This window comes from Lasioglossum baleicum, chromosome 20 (assembly GCF_051020765.1).
Source record: "Lasioglossum baleicum chromosome 20, iyLasBale1, whole genome shotgun sequence".
Lineage (NCBI taxonomy): Eukaryota > Metazoa > Arthropoda > Insecta > Hymenoptera > Halictidae > Lasioglossum > Lasioglossum baleicum.
The window spans coordinates 1,745,692-1,762,803 of NC_134948.1; the positions used below are offsets into that span (position 1 = coordinate 1,745,692).

The 17,112-nt window shown below is 42.9% G+C and overlaps 1 protein-coding gene across 12 annotated transcripts in view; it reads left to right on the top strand.

The window, feature by feature from the left end:
* The window catches only part of Dnc (phosphodiesterase dunce), a 393,758-nt gene that overhangs the window by 224,106 nt on the left and 152,540 nt on the right, over positions 1-17,112 (top strand). The window contains exon 1 of one of the 12 annotated variants that reach the window (XM_076444505.1): positions 3,847-4,135. The exons of the other annotated variants lie outside the window; for them this stretch is intronic. The gene's annotated coding sequence lies outside the window, so the exon portion shown is untranslated. Of the gene's footprint in view, positions 1-3,846; positions 4,136-17,112 lie in introns of those variants that run through there. 12 annotated transcript variants of the gene reach the window in all.

The window sequence follows — 17,112 nt, forward strand, 5'->3', positions numbered from 1 at the left end:
CCATTCCCTTTGCTCTTTCCAAGCAAACCGTTCGATTGATCCCTAAGCAAACGTAATCATGATACCGACGCTGACCCTCTCGCAGTCCTCCAGCCAGGCTCTGGTCAATAGCGGTCGATTCGAACTGCGGAAGCTGAAGCATCTGGGCGCTGCTTCCCGACAAGAATTAGCCGGATTCCCCCCGCGATGCGCCGGGGCGTGATACTATTCTTTAATGATCAATGCAATTGCCCGTATCGGTAACGACACCGTGCGCTGGCGTTCCACTCGTGAATGCGGACAAAAGCGCTAGGGTACCGGGTGGCTTGACCTTCCCTCACCCGAGGAAGTCTCCTCACCCGACGACGAGCATGCTCCGTCTCTTTTCGCTTAATATAGTACAGGTGCTTGCCCCTTGCGCGGCTGGCATTGCCTCTGAAAGGACTTGCTCAGCCTTGAACGCACCCCATCCGCGCCGTTCATCTGAAAGCCTGCTCGCTAAAAACCCCGGCAAACTCGCCACGGAATCTCAGACGGCTTTCTTGACTTCCCGGGATCTGAATAATCACTTTGATGACGCAAATTTAGCCGCCGGACGTGACTCACTTATTGTCGGCTGGCCTATTTGCGTTCAGAATCACGTCGCGACTCGATTTCTGCCGAGAAATACGAAATCAATCGTTTCTATAAACGCGTTTGAACTTGTACGAGGTGATACGAACACGTTTGAAGATGGTTGTCGGCTCGAATTATTCGTTACAATCGTTTCATCGATTTTAGTCAATTTTCTCCGGGCGTGTTTGAATATGTTCGAACACATGTTTGTTCACATCACGACTCCTGTCGCTGTTAGTCTCGTTTCTAGAGCAGCGGACCCAAACACAGGAGCACCGATGTGAATTTCCGATAGATTTTCGTTTGAACATGTTTGATCACGTTTGAACTTGTACGAAGTGACACGAACATGTTTGAAGATGGTTGTCGGCTCGAATTATTCGTTACAATCGTTTCATCGATTTTAGTCAATTTTCTCCGGGCATGTTTGAATATGTTCGAACACATGTTTGTTCACATCACGACTCCTGTCGCTGTTAGTCTCGTTTCTAGAGCAGCGGACCCAAGCACACAAGCGCCGGCGTGAATTTCAAAATTCAATTTGACCATACTACGGCCGATTGATTTTCGTTTGAACATGTTGATGATGAAATGTTTTCTCTCTCGTACGAGTTCGAACAAAACCTGTATTGCCTCCAGCTTCCATTGAAGAACACCGGGGTATTGATTCCGTTATAATTGAACCTGCACCGTGCTTTTCATGTTTTTACTTCAGTTTCTGGCGCTGAAATATCGGAAATAAAAATGTTTAAAAAATCGAGCAATCCGCTTAGAAAACGCAGTTTTGATCTGTCGGTTAGCTACGGACTTAGTCTACAATTGCAGTAACGTTTTAACGATGGACAGAAAAACCTTTTTCGATGAATGACGAGACTGTACACTGACGTTTCAGCTTGGTTGAACTATGAGTTCACAAGCTCTGTTTCGCAAACCTCGACCAATTAAATACAATCAAAATTGTTCCGAAAATTTTCCAACAAGAATTACGTTTCCAAAACTATTTGCCGTTACGATTCACCGTTCTATAATTAATGTGACAAATCCGCGCGAGCAGGGGTGACTCAAAGGTGTCCAGTGAGACCACGTGAATGGCGTGATCGAAATTGGAGCGGATGGCCACGGTCCAAAAACATGCACTTCTACACGCGTGTAAATCGATTCGGCCCGCGAGCAAATATTTGCGTAGATCGCGATATTTCCTTGATGGTTTGTTTCTCGTTACGAAACGGTTATCGCTGCGTACCCCGCAAAATTTTCATAAAAGTCACGACCACGAGAAAAGTCATTTCTACCGTCTTTCTTACCTCTGCCTCGGCCCCCGGAGTATCTCTTCCGCGAATCGCTATCAATTATTTCCTTTGTCTCCGCACCTTCTTCAATATTCCAGTAGCCATTTCTCCCGAACTCAATATTTACCCTTCTCACGCGAATCGCAGCGAGAGAACAGACTCTCCTCGGGTTCCAGCCGCTGTTGAATTCGCGTACAGTTTCAGACTTAATACTGAACAAACAGACAAAGCTTAAACTTACGACATGCGAGCTCATTGCGAAAAGGTTGTGCAAACCACAACTCTAGATTGAACTGTTCGAGAGTAAATTTTTCCGCATCGTGTTTGTTCATATTGCTGTGCCAGTATTGATCCGGTGTATTTACGAATTTGCCACGGTATTAATTATCATGAATAATATACTGCATGATTAACTATGTTTCCACGAATATGAATTAATTTATTGGGTAATGCGAAGCTCGGCTGTATGGAACTTTTTGGGAATTTTCTGCTGATAGAATAAACAAGATATGTTTATCCAACTCTACTTTAGTTATCGAGGTATCCTTGGGCTACGTTCATGAATTGTTTCAAGGCGTTATCGCAGAAAGTGCAGTAATTATGCAGAAAGATAACAAACACGTCGCAGGAATCGACTGCAGTACAGAATTCGTTCATGGGTAATTTTTAACCGACTTCGAAAAAGGAGGAGGTTACTCAATTCGATCTGTATGTGCCTTTTTTCGCTTTTTTCTTGTAGAGTATGTCGTTTTTATTCCTTACGATTTTATTTGCGAAAAACGAATTATTTCATGTATGCTCGCCGATTACTCCGAGGTGAATAGACCAATCAGGACGAAACCTTCTGCATTTTGCGGCTTTTATTGCAAATAACCAATACGACCGAAAAACCATCCTACGATGTTCTACAAATTCTGCTCGTTTAACTAAAAACTATGAAATAAAAAAATTTTATAAAAAAATGCACTAAAAAGTATGAAATAATTTCCATTTAGTTGATGTGAATACACACGAACTTAAATACAATACAATCTTTTCGGAGGCGGCGCAAAATTGAAAATTTTCCAAATGACAGATGTTGCAGATTATGATTTCATTGGAATATGGTGGACTTGGCAATCAGTAGGTGTGGGAAGAGAAGATACATTAACATGTGAAAGCATGTAGAAGAATTTCAGGATTTTCGTAATTTCCAGTGTCGAAAATTTTCAATTCTGCGCCGCCTGCGAAAAGAAATGGAAATTATTTCATACTTTTTAGTGCGTTTCTTCCAAGTCGGTTTAATTTTTTTACTCTACGAAATGTTTAGGGCCTGCAGAAATTTGTCAGAAATTCTGGAAACACTCGGAGAAACAGGAACAGCTTTGTAACGAGTTAGCACACTCGCGTCACGTTCTTGCCGAGAGCAGTGTTGCTCCATTATCAAGCACGCCCTCCATCCTCGAAGTCAGCGAAACTCGCCAGTTGCTATAAACGTATTCCGCCTCCGCGAGTGGATCTCCTCGAAGACAAAGGGAGAAAGTGGTCCGCAACGTCATTCTATTAGTTCTAGACATTAATTTGTACGGAGAATATATCGAAGATTAAGAATACAGCCCGGTTCGCGCATAGATAGGCTGTTAAAATCTTTTCTCCTCGTTACCCCAAAAATCCCTTTGGCACAAACACGCCTCTAGTATCCCAGCAGACGCTCAAAAAGCTTCAAGTCGACAGCTGCAGTGGTTTCCGAGAAATAAAATCACGAAGAAGCCCGAACACGCGTTGTATTCCGCATACCCAAAAAGTGGCTAGGTCTCCTGAAAAAAAAATAAAAACACAGCGACAAAAAATCGTGGATCGGCAGCAGCGTGCGTCACGAGAAAAATCCGCATTCTCGACACAGAGAGCGTGGCTCTAGCGCGCTGAGGCCGATCGGAGCGGAACGAAGCGGGCAGGAGCGAGACAGAGCGAGCATGCTCGCGACGCTGGTGTCTGGGTTCGCAGGAGGGCAGCTCGACGCCGCTCTCAGTCCGACAGTACGCGCGACCTCGAGCGGATCGCGATCGTTTACCCGTGACGCGCGTGGATCGTGTGGATCGCCGTCGATCTCGCGAGTCTCTGGCCCCCGTAGTCCTCGATCGCGGCGCCGGGCGCGAGGATGCCAGAGCCCAGGTGTCCTTTTCACTGGTGCGCAGGCAAAAACTCCTGACGCAGTTCCACCTATACGTGTGCACCCTCGTCAGCCTGCAGCCAGGACTCGCAGGATAGTGGAGGTGAGAAAGTGTTCGTGTTGTGCGGGGGAGTCCTCTCGGACAGTTGCTTGCATCGTTAGGATAATTGCATTCGAACCTGGAACTCGAATTGACGCATTAGCGCCGACAGGATTTCATTCGGTGTCTGGAGGAGCTGCTGGGTTTGTAAATTTTGTTTGACCGGATGGTTTATTCAGGATTTCGTTTATTGCCGATCATCTAGGTATTGGTCGGATAGTGATTAGGAATAGTAGGTGTCCTGGCGTACCTAGACTTTGCTGATGAACACAGTGATAGCTCCTCTTCTGAAGGATTCGATTAAATCCTCGGCCTTGAGTAAGAGTTAGCTGATGTCGATCGAGGAGTTCACTTGCTGAGTTGAGCATTGTTGAGTTTGTTATGTTGCAAACAATTCAGGATAAGGATAAGGAAACTTGATAGTATCTTTACTTTCCGAGGACTGACGCAGATTTGACCTGGTGCAAAAGGTGATCCAGTGGCTTTGATTGATCTGGGGAGTGCTAAATGTACAATTCAATCTTTTCACTATCTAATCCTGGACCTGATGTCTATGGATGATCAAGAAGAGCTATCCTCTGCTCTGTTGAGGATAGTCAATCTTATCGTTAGCCATGCTGGAAACCATGTTCGACCATAAGCTTGTCCACAGTCCTCAGACCCTTCAGAAGGACAGCTCCCTTGCTAAAGGATTCAGTCCTGCATTAGATCCTTGACCTACTGTAAACTGATCTGATGTCTTCAGCTAATCCTGAATAAGCTAATTTCCTATATTGAGGACTGTTGGTCTTCGGCCAGTTATGAGGTATCCTACCCAAATCCTGTTCACCGGGGTTCACCTTCTCAGATTGTATTTTAAATCATTGGCAGGTGCAAGATCATCTGTCTTTATTGTATAATCTGCTAGTTAAATTTGCAATGTTAACAATTGTTGATCTTGGCTAACGTCGCCCTCCATTTGAAACAATTTGAAATACAATATTCCTGGCTACGAGCACTTCCTATTTTCTTTGGAACTAGACCTGGCAACTATATTAACCGTGGACATAATAGACCAATTAGTGTAATCAGATTGTACCGTACTCGGAGCTGACTGGCCACATTAAATCTGATCAGTTCTGACGAAGCATGACGAAATCTTTGCGTCAACCATGAGACTCTCTCAATCGCCTAAGTACTCCAATGCTAAACTGTGTGATTTCGTGGAAAATTATGGCCGTGTATAGTTGTGAAACACGTCGATAACAGTTTGATACGATAATACCTGTTGGAATATTGTAGATAACGGAGTTTCCGAATCGTCTGAGACCTTAATCTGGCCTCTCGATCATCAGAATTATCGTCAAGGTTTCTAAAACACGTTCAGAGAGCTCTAACGACCCACGATGTCAACGTTGCCCAACATGACGAAGTCTTTGAACCCCGGTGGAAACCACTGAACTCTATTAAGATCATGAATCAATCATCCTCGCTTCTGCAATGCTACTGCGACCGCAGTGCTAAACTTCGGGTCTCTACGGAGTCTAGGAGATTGATCCTGAGTGGCTCTCAAAAGAATTTCGACTCCAATGCCACTTGCCGAGCTGCCGCAAACACCAAACTTGGTGCACATCGCAGCATCACCAAATAATGCAGTCTCTAGAGTTTTAGAAGTTTCTGACAGCTACTCACGTTGCTGCTTTGAAGAACTTTGTGCTTCGGTATTGTAGTTGCGGACCGATGCTGGTACGAATCTGCTACTTCCAGGCCAACAATGTAGCAATTTCTAAAATTTTAGAAATTCACGACGAAGTTTAGGTTGATGTTTCGGTATTGTGATTGTAGAACGATGTAAATGATACATTACCACTCCCCCAGTTCCACAATGAAGAAATTTAAAGAAGATGTAGAATTTGGTGAAATCTGATTAGATTGCTGTTTCGCAGAATCAATTTAGTGTTTAATTATTGCGATTCTAGAAGAATGCAGATAACAAATCTAGCAATTGAATGTAGCAATTTCAGAAGATGTAGAAATTGGTGAAATCGGAGTAGATCCCTGTTTCGCAGAATGAATTCAGTGTTTAATTATTGCGATTCTAGAAGAATGCAGATAACAAATCTAGCAATTGAATGTAGCAATTTCAGAAGATGTAGAAATTGGTGAAATCGGAGTAGATCCCTGTTTCGCAGAATGAATTCAGTGTTTAATTATTGCGATTTTAGAATAATGCAGATAACAAATCTGTTGATTGAGTGTCTAATTATTGCGATTTTAGAAGAATGCAGATAACAAATCTAGCAATTGAATGTAGCAATTTCAGAAGATTTAGGAATTGGTGAAATCCGATTAGATTGCTGTATCGCAGAATCAATTCAGTGTTTAATTATTGTGATTTTAGAAGGATGCAGGTGATAAATTAGCACTTTTTAGTTGAATAATGTAGGAATTTCTAGAAATTCTCTTTAGCTCTTGACGATAGTTTAAAAAAATCAATCTTGTGTTTGGCTATTATGATTTTAGAACGCTGTTAAAGAAAGACGATTCTTGTGTGTGGGTGTGATGATCCAGGAAACGATGCAAGCTGATGGTGAAAGGACTCCTCTCGATTGTGACTTGAGTGTGAACGATTTTGTTTTGGAGTACCAACGATCACCGTATCTCCTTTCGCGTGGGAAGACTAAGAGCTTCTCCAGAGCCTCGTATAACACGATAAAGTCGTCCGTCCGATCGATGGTCATAAACGTTGACAGAGAATCGATTCTCCGGAAGGGGACAGCAAGCGCGTTATTTTGCTAGGGTGCTAGTGTTAAACGATTATGACGAATCATCAGCTCCGTGGACATTAGGCTTCCTCGATATCGACCGAGAGTGTCGCAAGGGCTCTATAGCCCACTGACTGCGGAAAATATTTTCGGATCCCAAGGGATCACATTCCCCGACAACTGAACCTCACGAAATCCCTAATGATAGCAAACTTTCGGAATCTTCATTTTTAATGAAAGAAATTTTCAAGGAAATCTGAAAGTCTGAAAATTGAGTGCAATTTTACAATTTTAAATTTGATTAAAGATTAGATAAACAATAATCTGTATTTGCCAGTTTCCAGCTTTCCAATTAAATAAATTCAAGGAAATCTATCTCGTAGACAAACAGAATTTTTTTGCGCAGTTCGAATTACTGAGAATTTTTAGGAACGAACAGACACACAATAAAAAAGTTCAATCAAATCGTACAGACATTTTTGTGGCTTCTGATTGTCAAAATTGAACGGAGAACGAAAGAATATCAATTTACTCGGAGAGATTTTTTGAAGCGTACAGTTTTGAACGATATAAAATATGTTTCTGTGAAGACTGCGTGCGACAGTACGTTGGACAACTCGAAACTAATATGTGTATCGTTCAGACGCTGACATATCGATAATTGTATAAGGATTCGGTAGCCCCGGGCGTTTGCAATTCGCAAACATTTTTCTGCTAGAGAATAGGGAGTGGGAAACACCGAGGAAGATGAGTTTTTATTGTTGCGGAGCTGCGCGCCAGAAATACCCATTCTTTTCCATCCCCCACCGATACGTTCCGTCACAAAGAAGTGTCGATGATGACACGGGCACGATGAAACAGCTGTTTTCCAGGAACATGACAATTGTGCAAACATGATAAACGATATACGGTCCGGAAACATAGTTTATGAAACATGTTAGCGATTCTAAAGGACCTTGGACGTTTACTGAGGTATACGTATGCATACAGCGGTATGTTGAAATCATTTTCAGACTTCAATATCTATCGGAGGATTTGGTATCTTCTTGAACACGGTTCCTCTGTTGAATTGCGCAGTTCATGTTAACAGTACGCTAATGGGGGTTTATGTTTATAACCATTTATTCCGAGGCTGGTTATCCTCGAGGAATATTAACTTGTGAACACTCAGCATAATTAATATGAAATTCTGAATAATATGGAAACTGTATCACGGCAAAAGCATAATTGAGTTCAAGTTGGAGAGCATGGTTGCAGATTTAATAGTTAGCCTAGATCTGACCGTGGCGCGCGATAGAAATCGAAATTAGGCCTGACCTAGACCCGATAAGAGTCGAGTCCAGACCAAATCTAGAACTAACCCTGACCCGATCGAAATCTAATCTCCACGTGACCATGGTTCGATTCCAAATTCAGTCCAAATTCGCGCTCCATTTAAATTTTAACTTAAAATTAACCAAAAAATGGAATCTGCTTCTAACGGGGCCCAAAAACCAATCGGATCTTTCAATCCTGACTTGACTAATTGGATCCGGGTCTAACAAGGCCCAAATAAAAATGGATCCCGACCTAACAGGGCCAAAATGAACGTCCTCAGTGTTCTTCAAATCCCCAACCGTAAACGCTGACGTAAACGATCATTTCTAATACGACAAATGCCTCACTTTTCTTCGCGATTCAATGGCATCGGACAATCCGACCGATTAAGCCATCCATCCACTGAAATTGGCCTCTTAGCGGGAACTTGGATCCCGCTCAAAATAATTGTACAATTTCTTGCGATTCTATTTATACTCGCCCACGCTTCACATCGTTAAGTGCATTGGGATGCCACCGAGACGCGCTTCCTGTTCTGAATTTCATCCGACTGAAAGGGACGACGGGTTTCCGGCTGCCTCTCGTCCGAACAGACCAAGCTGAAAGAAGTGACCTAGAAAAACTCTCGGGAAAGTGTGAAACACAGGATAGGGTCTGGCAGTTCGTTCACGTAATTCTCCGCATACCCCCTCGACAGCTTTAACAGGACCGTTCTCTGTGGCAATCTCTTCGACTTTAATCGACCTGTTACGAACACACTAGACGAGTGACATCTATAAATTCGCCGTGTCGGACCGCAGCATTACAACACACGCTTTCGTTTCGACAACCGACCAAACTGCGACCGATTCCACAAATCGCGTTAATCTGAAATCCGCTTTGTTAAAGCCAAATCTTCAAAGTCAGTCTTTTGTCAACTACAGAGAGTAATATCACCATGGAAACATCACTTTACATAATTTGTATTTATTGACGCTGGTCATAAGCAGACTGCGGATCTTTATGTGCCTGATGGCTTCTAAAAATCTTCAGAAAACGCTAGGATATAAAATATGACAGGATTTAGTACGATTTGAATTTATTTCAGGTCTAAGAAGGCCACTGCCACGGAAAATAAGAGATTCCATTTTATTCCACTTTCTTATAATTCGTCTACAAAAATTGAAAGTTGCATAAACGTCCGCAGTTTGTCCAATATTTTCGAAACATTACGGGGCAGTCAAATACGATTTACACGAGTGCATAAAAGATGTTATACGTTGTTCAGCAAGCTACCATCCGGTGGTAGCACTGAAATGAGATGGAATCGGTTGTAACCGGATAATCCGGATCCGAAGAATTCGTAGAGGATCGTGCCTAACCGAAAACCGTTCTATTTCTATCGCGGCCTGTTCTCCGGGTCTACTGACAGCACGTTAATCATCGCGACAAAAGTTCACGCATAAAATCGGTCACCGGTCGCGAGAGAAACCAGGCGCCGCCAGCTCCGCTTTCTACGATCGAATTGCCGGCCACCGATGACAGTCAGCTGGCCGTATCGCATGGGAACGGTGTGACGTGTGAAATGTGCCGTCGACAATGTGAAGAGCAACAGCTGCGCGGGAAAAAACGGGCCGACTATCGGGGTGCGCGAAACTGCGGAAGAAAACGGTACTCTTGGCACGCGTTGGCTCACGCTCGATTCGTCCGAGCAGCTTTTCCCTGCTCTCGCTCTTGTTCGCGTTTTGCTCGCCGGGTCAGAATTTTGGCGAATTTTCGGGGAACGGGGCTGGGGTAGCACGAGGGAGGCTGCCAAGAACCGAGACAGTGAACTCTATATAGCTGCGGGGGAATTTGTTAGCGCTCTGGACTGATCTATTGCTGGGCCGAGCGAAAATGACCTGCAGGAATTTGTTGGATTAATTTGCCGTGACAAACACTTGAGAGATTATCAATTGTTACTGAGAAACGAACAAATATTTCTACAAGTTGTTATTCCGACTTTGTATGAGGTTGTGAAAGGGTTCACTAACAAAGTGGACCCTTACCTAACAGGGTCCAACAGCCAATTAGACAACAATCCAAAATTTGATTGGATGCCGACTTATCAGGATTCAAAACCTGATTGGATCCTGACCTAACAGGGTCCAAACAGCCAATTAGACGACAGTCCAAAATTTGATTCGATCCTGACCTAACAGGATTTAAAACCTGATTGGATCCTGATGTAACAGGATTTTAAACCTGATTCCTTCCTGATTTAACAGGTTTTAAAACCTGATTGTGGATCCTGACCTAACAGGGTCCAACAGCCAATGGGACAACAGTCCAAAATTTGATTAGAGATCCTGACCTAACAGGATTCTAAACCTGATTGGATCCTGACTTAACAGGATTTAAAATCTGATTGGACCCTGATCTAACAGGATTCAAAACCTGGTTGGATCCTGACCTAACAGGATTGAAAACCTGATTGGATTCTAACCTAACAGGATTTAAAACCTGATTGGACCCAGCAAAATCTCAATTGGCTTCGCAAACTGGCAATATTGTACCCCGGAAAGCGATTCAACTTCGGAACTCTCGTCGTATAACTAATTTCAATCTAGAAACAACCTGAAGCGGCCCCCCACCAGAACAGTTTCTGGTCATTGGTCGGGACAGCATTTCAGTCAATTTTCAGGACCCGTGTATGGAGAGTTTCGTAGCGGTTGCCAAGTTCCGAGAGAGTGAATTCGAAATTGTTTCTCGTGGCATTGTTAGGGCTCTGAAAGCGCGGAAGATTTTTGGCCGGGATAAAAGAGTCGACTGAGTGATGAGAAGATATGAGAGACCAGCTAGAACAAAACGTGAAATACCACCGTCGCTAGTGACGTTACGTAAAACACGAGTGATTAGTTTAGAGTTTGTAATTTCGTATGCTGTGCACAGAGAGACACGTTGCTGCTACGTAACGTAGTATTCTTTGGTAGGTTTCGTTGCAATCGTACGTCTATCCCCACCAGAGTGTATGTGATCAGCTGAGTATACACTGACCTGGTTTCAGTTTTGCCAACAAAGAGAGAGAGAGAGAGAGAGAGAGAGAGAGAGGGGGGGGGAGAGAAAATAAGATAAAAGAAAGTAAGGGCTTCATGGTAACATTCAAAGACATCTGCTGTGCCATGCGCATTTCAATTTCTTTTTTCAATAACAATAACGCAATCGAATCAATTTATTTCTACAATTTAATCACTTTGGCGTCTGTGTAATTCCACTAACAAGTTTACTCTCGGAGCATTGTCAACCTTCGCCATTGTACTTCGCTACCATTGTAGCGGAGACTATAACTTGCCACAGGTGCGTTTGACATTTACAACATGTCACCGCGTTATCTCAGCGAATTTGCGGGAAACCGAGGCGCATAATGCAAAAGCGCGGGATCTAATTCACAATTTGCGGGGGGATGTTCGTTTTATGGGCTGGAGTTTACTATCGTCTCGAGTACATACTAGCGTTCACGTGCTAATTACTGTTAAAAACAGCGTGGTTCGCGTACGCGTGGAAACGCAGCGTATAGTATATTTCATCTGCTCCACGACGGAAATAAACAAATGTTTCCTCTGGCACCGGGATCCGTGCTCGACGAGCATGTTTATTTGAAAAATAACTGCTTATTTTCGGTCGGGATAGTTTGTTGTTTTCCGGCGAAGAGGGCATACGAGAAATTTCCATGCCGAACGCGGCACAGAATCCGCGCCAAGGCGATTTCCAATTAGCCATTAGCGTTATGGAAAAATTTGCATTAATTGGAATGTTTATGGAATATCGATGAGCCGATCCGCGACAGGTCACGCAGAGTGGATTGCCAGGACAACAAATTCATTTGAATACATAATTAGCGCGGTATCGGGACGCGAATTGAATTTTTAAATCACTGAAAGAAATATTCCCCGGCGAAGAAGGAAGAAATTCTGCTGAACCACTTAACGGGCGCGCTTTAGGTTATTTCAACGCTCGGGGGCGCGCTCTTCGTACAAACTGCAATAAAGCGGCAACGGAACGTTGTGTAACGTTACGTCTACGTTAATTTCCAACGCGGGGAAAAATTTTGTGTAACTTCACAGGACCGTTTGGGTTTCGTTAATAACGAAAAATTCCCGGTTACTATGGAATAAATCAATTCAGAAAAAAGTAACTTAATGGCTTTAAAAGCGCAGCTTCCGCCCTTTAAAATGAGTCTGAGTTCATTACTATACGATGTTTCTTTACGAAGTTACGACAAGTTGAAGGTCGACAAGTCACTTGAGGGGTACACAATTTTGGGTTCTTTCGATTCTGGCGGCACAGTTTTCATTCAAAATAGCATAAAATGGTGAACAAAAATCGTAGAACAACTTTACAGGGCTCTTTGGAAAGCGCGGACTTTACACTTTCCGTGTAAATGCGTTTCAACCGCGAGAAAAATTTTTTGATCAGCTCAGGGTCGTTTAAGTTTGAAAAATTCTGAAAAATCGTCATTTTCCCTTTCTAGCCCGGTAAAAAATTGAAAAGCCACCCAAGAAGAAAGTAACTTAGTGGAATGGAAAGCGCAGATTTCAAGCTTTAAAACGAGCCTAAGTACATTGCAATCCGACTTGCTTTAACGAAGTTAGAGTAAGATGTAGACAAACTAGTTGATTGAAAACGATTGATCGAAATGTCACAACTTCGGGAGCACTTTTGTGAAATTCAAGCCTGTACAAAATAATATTACCTCGTTCATTTCGCTTAGTTATACAAGGGAGGCTCTCTTGCTTAAGCATACAAAAAGCTGGAAAGGTTAAAAAATGTGAAAGGTCTCTTGGGACAGGGTTCGAGAGACTGTGCGAGAGATTTCCCGGGGAATCGACAGTGGATTTGCGTGGGATTAAAGAGGAACGATGATCTAGCGATATTTCCGTAGTGCTCGGGGGCACACGAGCCGAAAATTGCATCCTCGAATCCCTCAAGGCAACCGGAGTAATTACTCGCCGACGGTGACATAGCGGAATGCTTGACAGCGGTCTGGCGTTCGCTCGTATTTTCGAAACAATTCGGGACCGCCAGTTGGCAAATAGGCGTTCGATCATTGGCTGCTGGGGCGTCGGATTGCGTTCACCTGATCAGTGTGCATCGGTTCCCGCTCGATGAACCCGCCACTCGGCGCATCGAATCCGCCCTCGTGACCCTAGAGACCTGGAAACCAAGTTTGCAACCCGAGAAGTTAATTATCTTGGCCGTGTAATAAGGTAGCGCTAGTTTCGAAGACCCATTAATGCATGCTTCTGAACAGCCATCAATTCGTATCAGCGGCCACAAAATCTTGAAACTGGCCGTTCAGATTGGCAGCCCTGCTACGAGCATTGGTAAAAAACCTTGGGCAAACGTTGCGACGTGGCAAATAATGTTTTTGGCATCTTCGAGATTATTACAGCACGAGCATTTTTTGAATTATCGATCAGATAACCTAGATTGAAGTTCATCGGATCGGACGGGATAAGGGAATCTGCTTTGAATTCACGTCCATATCAGGACGGACCTGATTCAAATTTAACTGGAATGAAATCTGCGACAGAACTGATTATATCCACGTATAAATTGGACCCTCGGATGCATCCGCGATGTACATCCAATTGAATTTCTATTTTTACCGAATGATTCGAACTGACACGCTCAATTACCGCGGAACAATATTTTTCAAACCGTATAATATTCCGTGTTTGACCAAGTTCCAATGTTATCTCCTGATTCCATCCAGCGACCACGCGACTACAAACTGGTGTCCATTTATGCCCGCGCAGATGCACAGATAGATAAAACTCGCACGCGAAGTCTTTCCACGTAGGGCACAGCTTGGAAGCGTCTTGTGGTCAGAGGGCTCACGGAATGTGTGCCTTTAAAATCCGATTTAATAATGGAGCACGTGTCCCAACGGCTCCGATGCCGCGCCAGGCCGTTGCTTGAATAGTTGAAACCCGGCTTAGGTGGTGTATACATTTTTGAGAGCGAACAGAGGATTTGTTCAGAGACCCGTAACAGCGACTTTACAACTCAGAGCTATTTCCCTTTAGCTCGATCTTGTGGACGAAATTGCTTTTCAACCGGCTGCACCGTCCATCAATTTCCATTTCGGAATAAACTGTCAAAGGACAATTGTACAATTGTGATTATCCCGTCGATCGTATCTTGAAGATATTATTAAATAATTTATCCATCGGGCATTGTATTTCCGCTGGCACTCGAAGAGGAGGTTTTTTGTCCCCTTCGAATAAACCTCTACAAGGGAAAATGCGATTCCTTTCCGCTACACTGGGCCCATTATATTGAGTTTTAATCCGTTCCATCTTCGCGTGGCAGTGATTGCCGCATGGCGGACTTTACTCCCTTTGACGGCATTTTTCACGTCTGTGCGCTTCAATTACTCTCGCCCTGAATACCGCCGGATCTCCCGGAAAAGCTTCTTAAATTCCTCGAAAAATTTTTTTCCACACTTCCTCGCACAGTGCGTAATACTGCGTCTAGCTTATTCACGACGCTTTTCTCTCTGAAGCAGAATAAATGTAAATTTTATGCGACTCTCACGTGTGTGGTAAATTCATTCTTCCTTCCTCTTGGAGGTGGTGGAAGTTCGCCGGACGTCTCTATAGGTCCCCTCAGGGCGAGCATCACTTCCGCCTCTCTCGCATAGTTGAATATTTCACACCACGATGTTTACTGTGCGTTCTGCGTCACGCCATTCTAAGGACAAACGCACCTGGCGATAGAGAAATTCAATGGACAATTGCTTCAAGTATGCTTCTCCTTTCGTTCTCTTCTTTGGCACTTCTTCGGAATTTTATAAGAAACATTTGATCTTGACAGTGAACGAATTAATGATTCAATTCATTCAGATCACAAATCTATACGGATATATTTAAATCCTAGGTCAGGTCCTCTTCAGAAAATTTTAAATTCTAGGTTAGGTCCTATTCAGAAAATTTTAAATTCTAGGTCAGGTCCTATTCAGAAAATTTTAAATTCTAGGTCAGGTCCTATTCAGAAAATTTTAAATTCTAGGTCAGGTCCTATTCGGAAAATTTTAAACTCTTGGCAAGGTCCTATTCTGAAAATTTTAAATTCTTAGTAAGGTCCTATTCAGAAAATTTTAAATTCTAGGTCAGGTCCTATTCAGAAAATTTTAAACTCTTGGCAAGGTACTATTCTGAAAATTTTAAATTCTTGGTAAGGTCCTATTCTGAAAATTTTAAATTTTCGTCAGTTACACTTCAGGTCAAAGCTAGACCACCCGTGAAACGAATAAAAATTTTGTAGTTCAAACTGGAGTACAGAAATTTTTCTTCTGTCCACGAAACACGATAAAATCGATCGTTCAACCCGGAAAAGCACGTTAATCGAACGCCACATCTGCCTGGCCCGGTGTGTACGTGTACAATAATACTCGGAACAATCAATCACCGTTAATCGTAAGATGTTCCACTTTGTATACGTCTACGTGCACACACACGCGTCACGTGTTTCCATTGCCTTAGATCTTTATCAGCCTATCTCTCGGTGGAACGTCGACTGATGCGCGCATAACCAAGTACGAATCGAATCCGCGATAACCGATCTCGTTATGAATTTATTACTCTGTTGCCTTGTGTAGCGGGATAATGATCCGCCCGCTCAAAGAAGTATCATTATAAATTGAGATCCGGTAGTGCGTACTTGATGTTACGCCGACGCGCGATTCGACCCGGGTACTTTAATCTGCATTAGATTTAGGCCACGGCTGGGAGAGATAAAGTTTGACGGAGACGGGCTTTCCATACCTACTAACTCAAACCTGATCTCTGTAGAACCTAACCTTGATCTGAAACATACTTCAAATCTAGCCTACATTTCGAATTTATCTGAATGACGCCTACGCTGGATCTGGAATGTATTCAAAGGGAAGTTTAGCATGTCTTACATGTGTGAAATATGTTGGTGATGGAGCCTAACATACTGAAACATTTTAACAGGGTCTAACATGTCCGAAATATATTTATAATGGAACCTAGCATGTTTGAAACATATTTTAATAGGAACTTGTCTGAAATATATTGGCGATGAAGCCTAACATGCTAAAATATTTTAACAGGGTCTAACTTGTCCGAAATATATTTATAATGGATCCTAGCATGTCTGAAACATATTTTAACAGTACCCAACTTGTCTGAAATATATCGGCGATGAAGCCTAAGATACTGAAATATTTTAACAGGGTATAACATGTCCGAAATATATTTATAATGGATCCTAGCATGTCTGAAACATATTTTAACAGTACCCAACTTGTCTGAAATATATCGGCGATGAAGCCTAACATACTGAAATATTTTAAAAGGGTCTAACAAGTCCGAAATATATTCATAATGGAACCTAGCATGTCTGAAACATATTTTAATAGGACGTAACTTGTCTGAAACATATTTTAATAGTACCCAACTTGTCTGAAATATATCGGCGATGAAGCCTAAGATACTGAAATATTTTAACAGGGTGTAACATGTCCGAAATATATTTATGATGGAACCTAGCATGTTTGAATCATCTTTTAATAGGACCTAACTTGTCTGAAATATATTGGCGATGAAGCCTAACATGCTGAAATATTTTAAAAGGGTCTAACTTGTCAGAAATATATTCATAATGGAACCTGGCATGTCTGAAACATATTTTAATAGGACGCAACAGCGTCCCAGTATGAAAAAAGCGTGTCAGCGACCCATTCAGACACGCTAATTGCCGGTTCTATCGATCCTCGTTTTAAACAAACCTGTGTCTGCGTGGTGCTCGTTCGAATCCGTGGAAGGGTAACCCGAACGCTCCCCAGTCCTAATTGGAAGAGCAAATTCAACCTCCGCAAACTTCCTCGTCGGTTGACCAATGCTGTTTAATTCGCGTTCGACCCCGGATAGA